Genomic DNA, 13,940 nt, shown 5'->3' with positions numbered 1-13,940 from the left:
AAATACAAGAGACAGAGAGAGAGAGAATATTCTGCAAACATCCTCATGTGATAGATGATGTTGTTATGGTTGCAGAAGGATCCGCCCTGAAATAATTAGTTCTCTGTAATGTATGATCATTAAAGGAAATTCTGCTTGACCAGAGGTCCTCTAGGGACTCTTTTCCTAAGTAGAGAAATCCGAGTAAGCTGTTCTGGAAGTGCAAAAAGCAGCTTTATCAACTGCACAAAGAGGTTGCTAAGAAGCTAGATTGCTAAAATGTCAATTTTAACCTAAGAAACTAACATCAGGCAAAACCACCCCAAATGGAAGAAAGATAAATAGGCTGCCTCATCAAATATTATTGGATTAGTTGGTGAAAACGTCCCACAAAAATCAAGCTACTATGTTTTACCTATTGATTTCATAGCTGCAGAGATGACATTCGGGAGCAGTTGCTAGAGGTTTTTTTTCTGTTCAAGGAAGGATCCACTGCCAGTCTCCTATTTGCCTAGTGACTGTGGTTTGCTACTTCTTCTTATGGTTGCTGCTTCCATTGAACAAATTAATAGTGTGGAGAGCACTTGTTGAACTTTCCTATCAGTCATCCAGATAGAAAACTGGGTGACTCATACCCATAAAGTGGCTTCAATTGTAGACGGCAAAGTAAATGACCAATCTAAAATTCATATTCAGGATATGGAATGGTTGCAAAACATTTCACCTAAATAACCAATGATCAATAAAAACACTGTTGAAAACAATTCTAAAGTAAAATGATGATAATAGTTGCTCTGTAAAATAGATCCCAAGCATGAAATAAACATTTTGGGATACAAAATGGATAGTCTCAAGCCGTTCGGGGTAAACCATTTGAAGCAAGCTCAAAGGATAAAATCTCCTGGGATACAATCTATAAAAATGAACATTTTTCTCAGAGGAAGTCTTAATTTATTGCCAAAAGTGAACCAAAAGAAAAATACCACTGGCTGAACTGCTGAAATACCACAACATTTTAAGGCTACAGAGCTATTTTACAATGAATATCAGTGGTTTGCAAACTTGGATTATGAAAAGGAAGTCTTGGTTTAAATCACACAAAAACATACAATTATCTTAAATGTTCTAATTCCTCTTCATGAACTCTCATGCTCTTACTACATTCCTGAAGGACATAATTTTATCATTTCCATAATATTAAAGCTAGAAAAATATGGTTAACTATCTAGAGTGTATCCCTATTTCGTGTCATAAGGTTTTCAGGGCAGACAACAGTTTAAAATAGGAAAAACCCAATTTAATAACAGAAAATAACTTGTAATGGGAGGAAAAAAAATTCCTAACCATGTCTTATGACTATCTGACCTACTGACTGAAGCCTTTCAATCAGAACTGGGTAAACATAAATTAGAATTTATTGCTCAATCTCCAAGTAGCTAATTCAGCCAGGATTTCTGAATTTTGGTTGTTCTAAAGCAGCGATAGAAATTTCACTCCTTTTACTTTTAATTATATTGCCACAATGGAAAGAAAACATTACTGATGGTGGGGCATTAGTCAGAAGGTCTAATATTCTTTCATCTTTGTTACTCAGAACTAATTTGTGACTTCAAATTTCTTTAATTCTAAGTATGTCCAGCTATGATGGTTCCGCTGATTCTAGTAACTCAAAATAAATCTATAAATCACAGCTTTTTTGGCCACTGTGCTAAGAACCATATAATCTATAAATGACAAGGCCCAGGAATCCCTGCATCTAAATGACAGAGACCTTAGCCCATATCCCTTTTTTACAGAACATCAGGATGAATGAACAGTACTAACCCACAGATGCTAAAGCAGCCTGAAGCCAAACTGCAGCAGTATTTAACAGCAAGAAAGAATCTTCCATCTGAATGAGCATGCTTTCCAGAACATTTATCAGATTATTATAGCCACCATCCCTTTTCACTACTGTCAAGTGAATTTCACAGAATTGTCCCTTATGGCTGAAGGCTATATATATTACCAAGGAGAGAAGAGGTATGTTGTTCGGTGAATAGAGCCAAGATGTTATGTTCTGTTCCCAAGAAAGAAAGCTATGGCATGAAAGCACTGGCAACAAAATTGTGTGTGTGTGTGTGCATAGTTTCTTAAGTGACTGACTGTTCCTTCTTTTCAAATTAATTTCATAATACACAGACTCACTGAAAATCAAGTTATCAAGATCCATTTGGTTGATCTAATTGCTTGACATACTTCCACTTGAACTCTGATATTAAGAACAAAAAAGATTTTATATTTGTTTTCATTAGAGGATTGCTTAAAAATTGCTTGCAGGAAACCTCAGTTATATACCATCAAACTGAATTATGATTTGATGTATCAGTTATCTAATTGGTATTGATTGATTTGCTAGTTACACAATATGATTAAAATATGAATAACTGAATCCCATTATAAAGCAGAAAGAATATTATGATCCCAAAAGTCACTGAAGAACACATGCAGGGGATGGTAAATTCACACATAATCATCTCAGCTGGATTGCAGGATCAGGTACAAGAAGAAAAACAGATGTCATAGCTAATTAAATTATTGGCATGCATACAACTGCATGTATACAAGGGTCTGCATATGCAATGATTAGAAATATATAAGTTGTATATATGTAACAATGTAAAACAAACCATTCACCAGTGATTTATTTAAGGTTAAATTGTTGGACTATTCATAATTTCCTGTAAAAAAAAAGCCAACTCAGATCATGAAAAAGAGAACTGTTTCAAGCCTTCGTTTATCTTTTTGCTGCTATATGGTTCCCTTCAACAAATCAGCATTCAAATAATGTAAGAGGTGTGCCTTTTACTGAATCACCACCTCTTAAGAGATTTTCAAGTAGTATAATGTGAAAACAAAAAGTTGAATTCCTTTGAACATGACATTTAAATAATTATACTTCATTGATTTTCATTATTTAACATTATTAAATATGATTATTTGAAATATTTATACAGCATATATTTGCACTGCATTTCTCTGATAATTTTTTAAAAAGTATCATAACACACTCAGTCATTTTGAAGCATTTGGCAAATATTTTTTTCTTCCTGAAACAAATTTGTATCACTACCTAATTAGATATAAAATCAGTTACAATTATAAAGATGTAAGAAGAGAGATTCTGATAAATAGCTGAGAGACTGAGTCTGACGAATACTGCTTTGTAATTTCAATCTTCCCACTAGCTGTCTTGATTAAGAGTATTCTTCTCAATTTGGCTCCACACAAGCAAAGCTGAAAGAGAAATCTGTTTATTTATCGTAAAGAAACTTTCCCTCAACTGGCGCTCTACAGATCTGTTGAAATACAGATCCAACTTTCCCAACTGATATAGATCAGGGCTGTCAAACTTGCAACGTCACGTGACGTGTCACAATGTATTGCGACTTTTATTCCCGTTCCCTGCAATGGGGTGGGGGCAGTTTTGGCATGACGCATCTGGCTCGTGGGCCGGCAGTTTGACACCCCTGGTATAGATACTATGTTGTCTGGGGATGAAGAAAGATATAATTCAGGATTGGGCAAATTTAATCCAGCCTGAAACTGCACATATTTTCCTTTCTATTTCTGGGTTTGGAGGTTGGCCATCAAATCAGTGATGATAATAGAAGAAAGTGAAATATTTTTTTTATCCTTTTTTATTTTGGATCTGAGGGATTCTTGAGGAAAGATTTGTCAAAATGGTTTCAAGTGTTTGTGAAAAAAAAATATTCTGAAAACTGCTATTTTATCAAAAAATTTTGATGGCATGATCCATGATCCTTGATGGTACCAGACTGACAAAAGTTCAATGATGAACTGGTATAACACATTAGGATACGATCAAGTTGGAGAGGTCTGTTGTACATTATTGGGCCCAATTACTAATAATATGTCTCTCAGGATGTGCAGTCTTCCCTAAAGAACCAATACTCAATTCAGTTTCTTTCAGCCTCACCAAAGAGACCAGTTAGGAAACATCGACCGATAGGCTAATTCTACTTTACTGTAAAGATACATTAATAGAATCTTGGAAGTCTGATTGTACAGTTCTGCACAGCACAGAGGCAAATGCAGTCAGTTGGCAATTCAAACAGTCCTTTAATTGCTCCAAATTTTCCCCAAATGCTCCCACGTTTCTGGCAAGCCTCCAACAAAAGAAAACACACACACACCTTCAGCTAACTCTGGCTGGAAGTAGTTTCACATACAGTCTGATTAGAAGAGGAATTTACTCACGGCCACAGAGATAACAAGGAATAACACATACATCATAAACCTAATGAGTCTGTGTGAATACAAGCTTGCCTGAGCAGTTTCAAAAGAGAATATAAAATATAGTCTGAGGTCTTTAAACATTTAAGTAACATTGTCAGTCAGTCCAATAGTCAGAGATCCAGGTTTCCAAGCAGAAGTCACAGAACAAGAGATCAGCAACAACAGACAAAACTCCAAGGAATCAGCGTTTGTTCCCAACAAATGCCCCTCCCCACAGCGTCTCCTTAAATCTGTCTCCAGGTGTGGCTTGTGGAGAGGGGTGGGACGCTCTCCTCCCAAGTAATTGAGCCTGCCTGCATTGTTCCCTCCTTCTCTCCACCCTCCGTGCTGTAGGATCAGGTGGGGGTGGCTCTTGCTCATCGCCTGAACTCTGTCTCTCCTGTTCATCCTGTCCCAATCCTGAAGGGCCCTGGCCTGCCTTGGCCTGCTCTTTCCCACATTCCTCTGAAGCCACACTTTCCTTTGCCCTGCATAGGGTCCCGTTCCAGCTCATTTTCCTCCGCAGATTCAGGCTCCGACAGAGGCATGGCAAGTTCTCCTACCATCATCTTCACAGCCTGATAACTTAAGGAAGGTCCTCTCTGAGCCTCTTGTTTTGCTCATTAAGCAGCTATATGCTATGCTCCCACTTACCTTACCATTCCCCAGGGAGCCTATCTTCACTCGGTCTCCCAAAGTCATTCCCACATATTACAATTTCTGAAACATTTTCTATTTTACCTTGATGTTATGTAAACAACATTCAGTAACTGCTATGTTAGATATTTTGCACACACATTTGCATGCACACAAACGCAGAATCAGTTGAAAAAGTATTAAGTGTCTCTCTGTTCCCTTCCAAAACAGGATATAATTAAACTGTCTCTCTGCTCCTTGAATAGGGTGTAATTAGGTTGTGTTCAGGGCCCCAAGTCAAGAGAAAGAAACATTCAATCTACAATAACTAGGAATATAGAACGTATCTTACGTTTATAAATCAAGGCAAAAGATAAACATAAATTGAATGAAAAGGTAGCCTCTACTACATTTTATATGCTGAATGGGACAATCAGGAGCTTTCTCTGTGGTTTTCTGCTATTTGTACCCCTCTAATTTCTAATAATCTATTGTTGGAGACAGCATATCAAGCATATTTTAATACTAACACCCAGCAAACAATAAATTACTTCTCAGAACCAGCAAACTGGTTGCTATTTTTTAAATTCCTAATTCAGCAAGGCAGTACAATTAAATGACATCACACACATTACTGTGTAGCTTTTCAGACCCATATACAATGAGATCTAAAACCTTCAGATAACTATATTTAAAAAGCTCCCTACTTTTATGGAAGAGAACATTGGAAAGGTTGTGTAACCCAAGCAAGGCAAAATGTTATACAGTACAAGTAGTCCTTGACTTACAACCATTCATTTAACAATTGTTCAAAGTTACAACTGAACTGAAAAAAAGTGACTTATGACTAGTTCTTGTGCTTACAACTATCAGAGCATCACCATGAAAATTTGGGTACTAAGCAACTAACATGTATTTATGGCAGTTACAGTATCCTAATGTCATTTGATCGCCATATGTGACCTTCCCTCTTGGCTTCTGACAAGCAAAGTCAATGGGAGAAGCCACAGAACAACATGATTCACTTAATAACAGTAATGATTTGCTTAACAGCATGGCAAAAAAGGTCACAAAATTGAGCACAATTTACTTAACTGCCTTGCTTAAGAAATTCTGATCCAAATTATGGTTGTAACTAGAGGACTGCCTATAACTGAATTTCAGACACCCATTAACTATTATATATATATCCCACTTTTACTATTTTTATAAATAGTTATAAATAATTGAAGGTGGTGGACATATATAAAAATCCCTCCTATTTTCCTCACAACAATAATTATGTGAAGTGACTAGGACTGAGGGTGACTGGCCCAAACTCATCCAGCTGAGTTTCATGCCTAAAACAGGATTATAGCTCACAGTCTCCTGGTTTCTAGCCTAGTGTCTTAATCACTAGGTCAGGGGTTCCCAACTGGGGGTGCTTGCACCCCCTGGGGGTGCAGGACGATATTCCAGGGGGTGCGAAAACTTTTCAAAATTATAGTATATATGCATAATTATTTCAAACTTTTGTAAGGGGTGTGAGAATATATCAGAAGCATTCTAGGGGTGTGGGGTATAGAAAAGGTTGGGAGCAGTAGATCAAACTGGCTCTTTGAATGTGACTAAATAAATTAAAATAGGCATACGGTAATCACCTGCCACTGCTAACTTTTCAGACACTGAGAAAGGAAGACTGGAATATGAACATACGAAGGATTTTTCCCCAGTATCGGAAGCACTGAAATGCTTCTGTGGTGAAAAGATTTGCCAGTGATATCACTGTTGCCCATGGGATGTCCAGTTGGGGGCTCCCTTTGTGTCCCCATAAAGTTGCCCACCGAAGTGGCACCCATTAATCTATTCAGTCGCCCACTTTCAAACTGCTGGGTCGGTAGAAGCTGGAGTGTGTGACGGGAACTTACCCTGCTCCGTGGCAGCAATGGGTCTCAAAAACGAGCCTGTCAATCTGCAGCCCAGTGTTCTAACCTCGTGAGCCACTGTGCTTCATGAAGTACAATTACATCAGTTCTCTGCACCAACTGCTACAGAATTGAGTGACAATGCATGCCAGAGGATCCTTGAAGCATTCTCCATCTGATAAAACAGATAGCATTCCCAGAATTCCTGCAATTACCGCTGTGTTTTTCATTGGCAGGAATACCTGGAAAAAGCAAAACTGCAACTCCCTATGGGCTTTTGAAAGAAATATCGAAGGAACTACTTTCAGAGCGAACCAATTTAAGTTTTTTCTTCTCTAAGCATGACTTTCAATGGAAAGTTTCCAGAAAGAATGCCATCAGCGATTTAATTATATTTTCATCAGACTCTTGATTGGGCGGGGAAACAAAGGACGGCGCATACACAGAGGGCTATGTACAATGTGACTAGAAGGAGAAGAAACTGTAAGGGTCAAGAATTGAGGGGAAGGAAGACAAGAAAGACACTGTAAGGCATTGATAAAGAACACAGACAGAATAAAAAGGTAACCGGCAATGAGGAACAAAGTTGTGTAAAGTGGAAGCAAGTGGAGGCAAGAAAGATCTTGTTCTTTTTCACTTTTAATCATTTATGATACTAACAGAAAAGCTTTCTTTAATCCATAAACATTCATTAGACTTAATCTCCCACAATTCTTAGCAATAGGTTTACTGAATGAAGAATTTTGAAAATTAGATAACACAATTGGAGGATGTCCAGGTTAGGGAATCCGACAGAAAGAATGATCAAAAAGGGAAAAAATGAGGGTCATTTCCTATTATTTAATTAGGAAAAAGATTTCGATATTCAACCAGTTGAGTGATCCAAAGAAAACAATTATCCCTATCCACTAATGAGTTAAGAGGTGCAATCTTAACAGAAGGTGTAAGCTAATAAACTTATCATTGATCATTTCAGCAATTTTAAATTTAAGCAATAAGTAAATGTGGGAAACCTGGAATTAAGTACTAAAGCGACTTGTTTTTTTAAATGTTTGGTTACTAATTCTTAAACTGAAATACTTTATGAAATCAGGGGACAATACAGCAATTTACAAGACCTAAAAGTGTTATTTTTTAGAAATAAATTCAGCTAATGATCAGGGAAATACTTTTTTTTAATATTATACCAAAATTATGTTTCCTTTATATGGATCTTAAAAGTTTTGTTCAGTGCCACCATGTGGTAATTTTTTGTACTGATATGCTCAAATACAATCGTTTATGAGGCATCAATTTCAACATTGTATACAGGAATACATGTGTACTACTTCTGATTTTAATATTTTCTTTGCATTCTCAAATGCTGCATGAATTAACTGAAATTAAAGAAGATGGAGAGACTATTTTTTTGAAATCTAATAAAACATTACAGATTGAGAATATACATGTGCTGTGTTCTGGTCTGGTCCAATCCCAGAAGTATACGAGTGAGATGTATTCAAAGTGAAATATAAATCAGTAGAACTGCCCCAGTTTATGCTCACTGTGAGTCTTTGCATACTCATGTATGTGTGAAGCATTTGGAGAAGTGATTTTTCAAAGCAGCTAGTGCAAACAAAATGCTCCTGTTTGAGGTACTGAAGCAGATAGGTCAGAAAGCCATATGTGGATTTTGGGAAGACTTTTCCAGCCTCCCCATGCACAACTGTTTTGCTAGTATTCTAGACAGCAGTGTTGTCTATGCGTGCACAGTCTAGGCAATGGTTGAGGCAGCTGTTTTGAGCCTTCCATGGATCCAGATCCTTACAGCTGTCTCCATGCTGTGAGGAGGGGCACTTTGTTCATGCCAACAGGCTTGGCTTTCTGTAGTTTTCCATAGTCCTAGTATATATTCATTTACTTTCATAAAAAAGCATTTTTGTTTGCTTCAGAGTCTAAAATGATTTGAGAAAAAACAAGAAAGCAAATATTTATTTATTTATTTATTTATTTAATTTTATTTATATATCGCCCTTCTCCCGAAGGACTCAAGGCGGTGAACAGGGCAGATATATAAAAATACAAAATACAAAAGTTAAAAAAGAATTAAACATGTGCCCAGCTAAAAACAATAAATACATATAATAAAATGAGAATAAAAAACCCAAACCATCCCCCATCAGGCCAGGCCGGCTTGTTCAAATAAGAATGTCTTCAGATCGCGACGGAAGGAGCGAAGATCGGGCGCCATCCGGAGCTCAACCGGCAACCGATTCCATAGCTCCGGGGCGCCCACAGAGAAGGACCTCCCCTTCCAAACAACTAAAAATAAGCTGGTCTCTTGGAACAATTCAGATTTGCCTCCCTTTCCAAATGCAATTCAAAGCAGCACATTAAAGGCTGAGCTTCAAAAATGCTAAAGTTCTTCCTTCCATGCATATTTTTAGGTACAAAGCTTAATGATCAAATAGAATCTAGGCAGGCTTAACTTAGAGGATTTGGAAGGATGTCACCGAGAAACCTCCTTTGTCTGCCAGTGCAAGCTCTAAGCGGTGGGAGAAAAAGCCTAGAGGCACTTACTGATCATGCATCTCCATCAAAGAAAACGGCCTCACAAAGCTGGTTGCTCCTTGAAGGCTCCTTTTTAATCATGCATAACCAAAGGAAGCTTTCCTTTTGTCACTCAGCCTATGTCAACCCTACGTCCCATTTGTATGGCATGCATGTACGTGCCTGTACGTCTTTTCAAGCCTTTGTCTCTGCAACCCATGAGCTCTTACAATAAAGGACTCCCTACACTTGTTAACCTGGGTGACTCTAAACCCTGCAAAACATGAAAAGGAAACATATTCTGGATTTATTTAAAAATAATCCACTTATACTTGGGGAACTAGGCCCCGTATATATATCTTTTTTTTAAAAAAAGGCATGTTAAATGGGATGCTTCAAACAGAAACAGAAAGTATTGTTTCCCTCCAGTAATCAGCTATGAAATCAGAGGCAGGAAAGAATCTCAAAACATTCTGTTCTTTTTTTTTTAAGGGCAAATAAAAAGAAACTTTTTCTCCTTCTCCTGCCTTATCACCATAGTCACTGACGTTTTTCAATCAACATATCACAGAAGTTCAATAATAATTTGCTCTTTGGGAAAAAGATGTTGAAACTAGTTAATTTTAAAATAATAAAAAAGTATTATTTCCAGCCTGTATACAAACAACACTATTTTCATTATATTTATTTCGATTCCATTTTTTTTTTTAAAAATTATCAAAACATAAAATACAAAGAAAAATGAAAATAGTGGAAAATTTCTTGAGGATGAAATGCTTTACAAAGGTAAAGTGAGAAATATTTAGGTTTAAACAAACCTATTGATAGTCAAACAAAAATCAATAAAGATTTCCACTATTGATGCCATTTCATTGAAAATGAGTGGATTTTAAAAAAATGTAATAACCTAATATGTGCACTATAATAGATCAAGGAAAGCACTAGAGAACAGTGGGGGGAACTGTTGCTATAGCAACCTGGTAAGAGATACTCCCAGCATGACCACAATACAGTAACTTTAAAGTAACATTCCAGCTAAACCATTTTCTTAATATTATATCAAGCTTTTTTTCCCCTTCTCTTTTCAACTCAATAGAAATTTGGAAAGATTTTATGTAAAATGAGATTATTGGGCACACTGTTTGTCCACCATCAGGATAACTCTCAGAAAACTGAACAGAATGGGTCCACATTTGGTACTATATGATGGATGAAAACAAGAAAAGTGAGGTTGAAAATGAGTTGGATCTCTCTTGGGCAAGTGGAGACAAACATTAAAGGAAAAAAATCCCCAACGCATCCCGATGGGAGAACTAACTGGGTAAGTCTTGGAACGCTGCCAGCTGCTCTCTTCCAAGCCCCCTCCCAGCTTCCCCCTGGTCCCATGGCCCAGAGCAGAGCATGTGCACTGACCCCATGCTTCCTAGGGCACAAATACACAAACATACAGATGCAATACAAGTGGAAGGAAGCAACATACAGAGACACAGACAAAATATTTGGAAGAAATTATGGATTCCTCCGAGGGCCATTACTAGTAAAGGGGTTGGAAAAAAATCCATAAGCCACAGTATGCAAGTTGTTGCTGTCTTATTGTTGACCCACATATACAGAATATTTAAATTCCTACTTTGTAATATATAGTGTACGATATTGTAACATTAATAACACAATATCAACAATGACAAAAATTTGTATTTCTGCTGAAGCTAAAAAAATGTTTTAGTTAATATCTATAAGCCTTAAAAACAATCAAGATGGGTTATGGCAGGGGTCCCCAAACCCTGGCCCACTACCAGGCCATAGCTTATTTGGAATTGGGCTGTGTGAGTTGCTGGCTGGAGCGCGCAGCTCAACTTCTGTGAGTGGCAGGCCGGCAGGCGCTTGCACATATGCACACCACCCTGCTGCTCATGCTGACCTGCCACTTGCACAAGGGCTGCATGCATGCTTGTGTCGGCATGCCATTCACATGTGCATGGTCGAACAGCCTGGTTCCTCTCCGCCCCCCCCCAGCTGGGCCGCCAAACCACAAAGGTTGGGGAACACTGGGTTATGGTTTACCAGCCAGTCTATTCAGCCATACTTTTCTTAACCAGTTCTTCGCTATAATAAACATTTTGGGCTGCTACCCTTAAATATAAATGAACACTTCTGCTCATAACCCAACTACCAGTAAACAAATGTAATGCTTACATCAACCTACAGAATCAAAGATTCATATTGCAAACATGTTGTGAGGCATCAATCAGCATGTCACAAATGTTTAAAGGCCTTTGAAAATTGGACAACAGTTTATGTAAAAGTGCAAGAAGAGCAAGTGAGTGAGAAATCTCAAAACATCTTAATATTTATACAAAGTATACATATGCATAAGGCATGATTTCCATCAATTCTAAATCACAATGGCTTTTTTTTTAAAAAAATCACATTTTCTTAACCCACTTTATTTAATTCCATACCCTTCAAAAGATACTGAGTTCAAATGCTCTGTTTTCACATGTGTAACAAATACATTTGCATCACTTACTTCTTTGTACTTTACCATTTAAGATTAGAACACATGGCAACCCTTATGAAATGTTTCAATGTGCTGGGATGTAGGTTCATTCCATTCCTTTTATTATTTATAGTTGAATTTGGCTGGCATCAGCCGTTGTTTTGGGGGGGGGGAACTTTGCATACCATCTAGAAAACTTTTTCATAAAGTTTTTCATAAATGAAAACAACTCTTTGGCACTGAAACAAAATAGGAGAAATTGCCATTGCCATTAATCCAAAATACAGCCAAGGTTTATACCATGTTAGTGCAATTTTTCCCATCTTTCCTCCTCCATTAATGTGAGGCAAGGCAGCTGCTCCTGTACTCATCACTTCTAACCATTTGATCTTCTAATTCTTCACTATGACAACCATATTCTCTAATGTATGCCTACCCCCAGCATAGCACCAAATGTAAAATGTCAGAACTATAATGAAGGGGATGAAATGTCAAGAAATCTAAATGACAGCCTTGAATTAAAAACACATATTGTTGACAATTCATGGCATACTCTTTTACATTTCAAACACAGATTAAGGACACATGGACCCAGGCTTGTGATGTTTCATTTCCCACAAGGGGGGGGGGCACAAGGGAGGAAGAAAGAACAGCTCTCTCTTGGAAACACAGCATGAATATGTTATCTAAATCAGCCTCTCTGATTAATGATGCACCCAAGATGGCTACCATCAAGCTGTGCTGCAACTCAGTACTATAGTCACATTATCCACATTTCATGAATATGTAATTAATTTTAAAAGCCTTACTGTATTGAGCCATGTTTTTCTGCTTAGATTGTACCCAGGAGGTGTAGTGACTCTAACTATAAATTGTTGTACAATTAGCTCCATCTGCCTTCTTTGGTTACTAAAGCCACTGACATATATTTTTTTCCTGTAGCTTAAGATGAAACACCACAGAGTGGTCCACTTTCACAATACAAAGAAAGAAAGCAATCAACCTATAAGAACAAAATAGTGAATGCAAAAGAGTAAAAGAATACCTTTCTGAACACAAGGAAGAAGAAAATAGCTGCATTATTTGCATTATACTACAAGGAGAAGTTGTCTGGATGGATAAAAACATGAGTTTTAGAACAGAATAGATTAGAAAGGAGCTGGATTGAATGAAGTTAATCACTGAACCTGAGTCATGGGCCCTGACAGCAAGAATGGCATGCATTTTGTTTTCCTTCACTGAAGTCCAAATAAATATTTTGAAATTAAAAGTGCCAAGATTAATTTAGGCTCAGGAAGGGAATATCACAAAACCAGCACATGCCCTTCCAGAACCTTCAAATCAATTTGTTAAGATAATAGTTGGGGGCTCTTAAGGGTAAGGATAGGGACTGTTTCATAGAATCCACCTGTTCCTATTCCCACTCTAAACCTCCCCCCCCAAAAAAAGAAAAAGAAAATAAATCCACGAGCACCATGCTTTCAGGTAATATGACAGCGTGACCAGATGGCTTTGCTTGGCCCTGTTCCGGAATGCAGTCCTCAGCCTTCCAAATGCTACTCAGTCCTGCAGAATGCCCAACGGAATCTGACTATGAGGTAGTCTCCATTACAATTCCCATTTTTCAGGTTTTGGGGGGGAGGAGGGAAATAAAAAAAGAATCATAGGAGCTTAGGATTCAAAGAAACTTCCATATTTCAGCTGACAATTTTTTGTTGAAGAACAGCAGGCCACAGTTAAATTCCATCATCGCCTATGAAAAATCAAAGTCACAATCCTCATACAGTATATATCAGCCCCAACACCATTCCCATTTATGGGCACTGCAATACAAAGAGCCTTTTTTTAATTGTCTTTCTTACGCTTCACAATCATTTTTACTGAGCAGTCATAGACGTAGAAGTGAAAAATTGAGTTTCATAAATGTACTGCATTATATAAATTACTTATTCTTCAAAGCAGGCACAGTACCAAAACACTGCATGTAATGGATAATAAGATATCCTTTGGGGGTTTCCTTGTAAACCTTTCCATATAAGACCATGTCTTGCCAGAGCTATTTCATTTACCTGGTGCTTCTCAATATTGGCAACTTTAAGTTGTGTGGACTATCC

At 37.5% G+C, this 13,940-nt stretch overlaps 1 protein-coding gene across 2 annotated transcripts in view; it reads right to left on the bottom strand.

The window, feature by feature from the left end:
* The window catches only part of MRPS27 (mitochondrial ribosomal protein S27), a 52,637-nt gene that overhangs the window by 19,361 nt on the left and 19,336 nt on the right, over positions 1-13,940 (bottom strand). The gene's annotated exons all lie outside the window — the stretch shown is intronic.

This window comes from Vipera berus (assembly GCF_964194415.1).
Source record: "Vipera berus genome assembly, chromosome: 2".
In the NCBI taxonomy this organism is placed as follows: domain Eukaryota; kingdom Metazoa; phylum Chordata; class Lepidosauria; order Squamata; family Viperidae; genus Vipera; species Vipera berus.
This window is presented reverse-complemented; position numbering and strand designations above follow the sequence as displayed.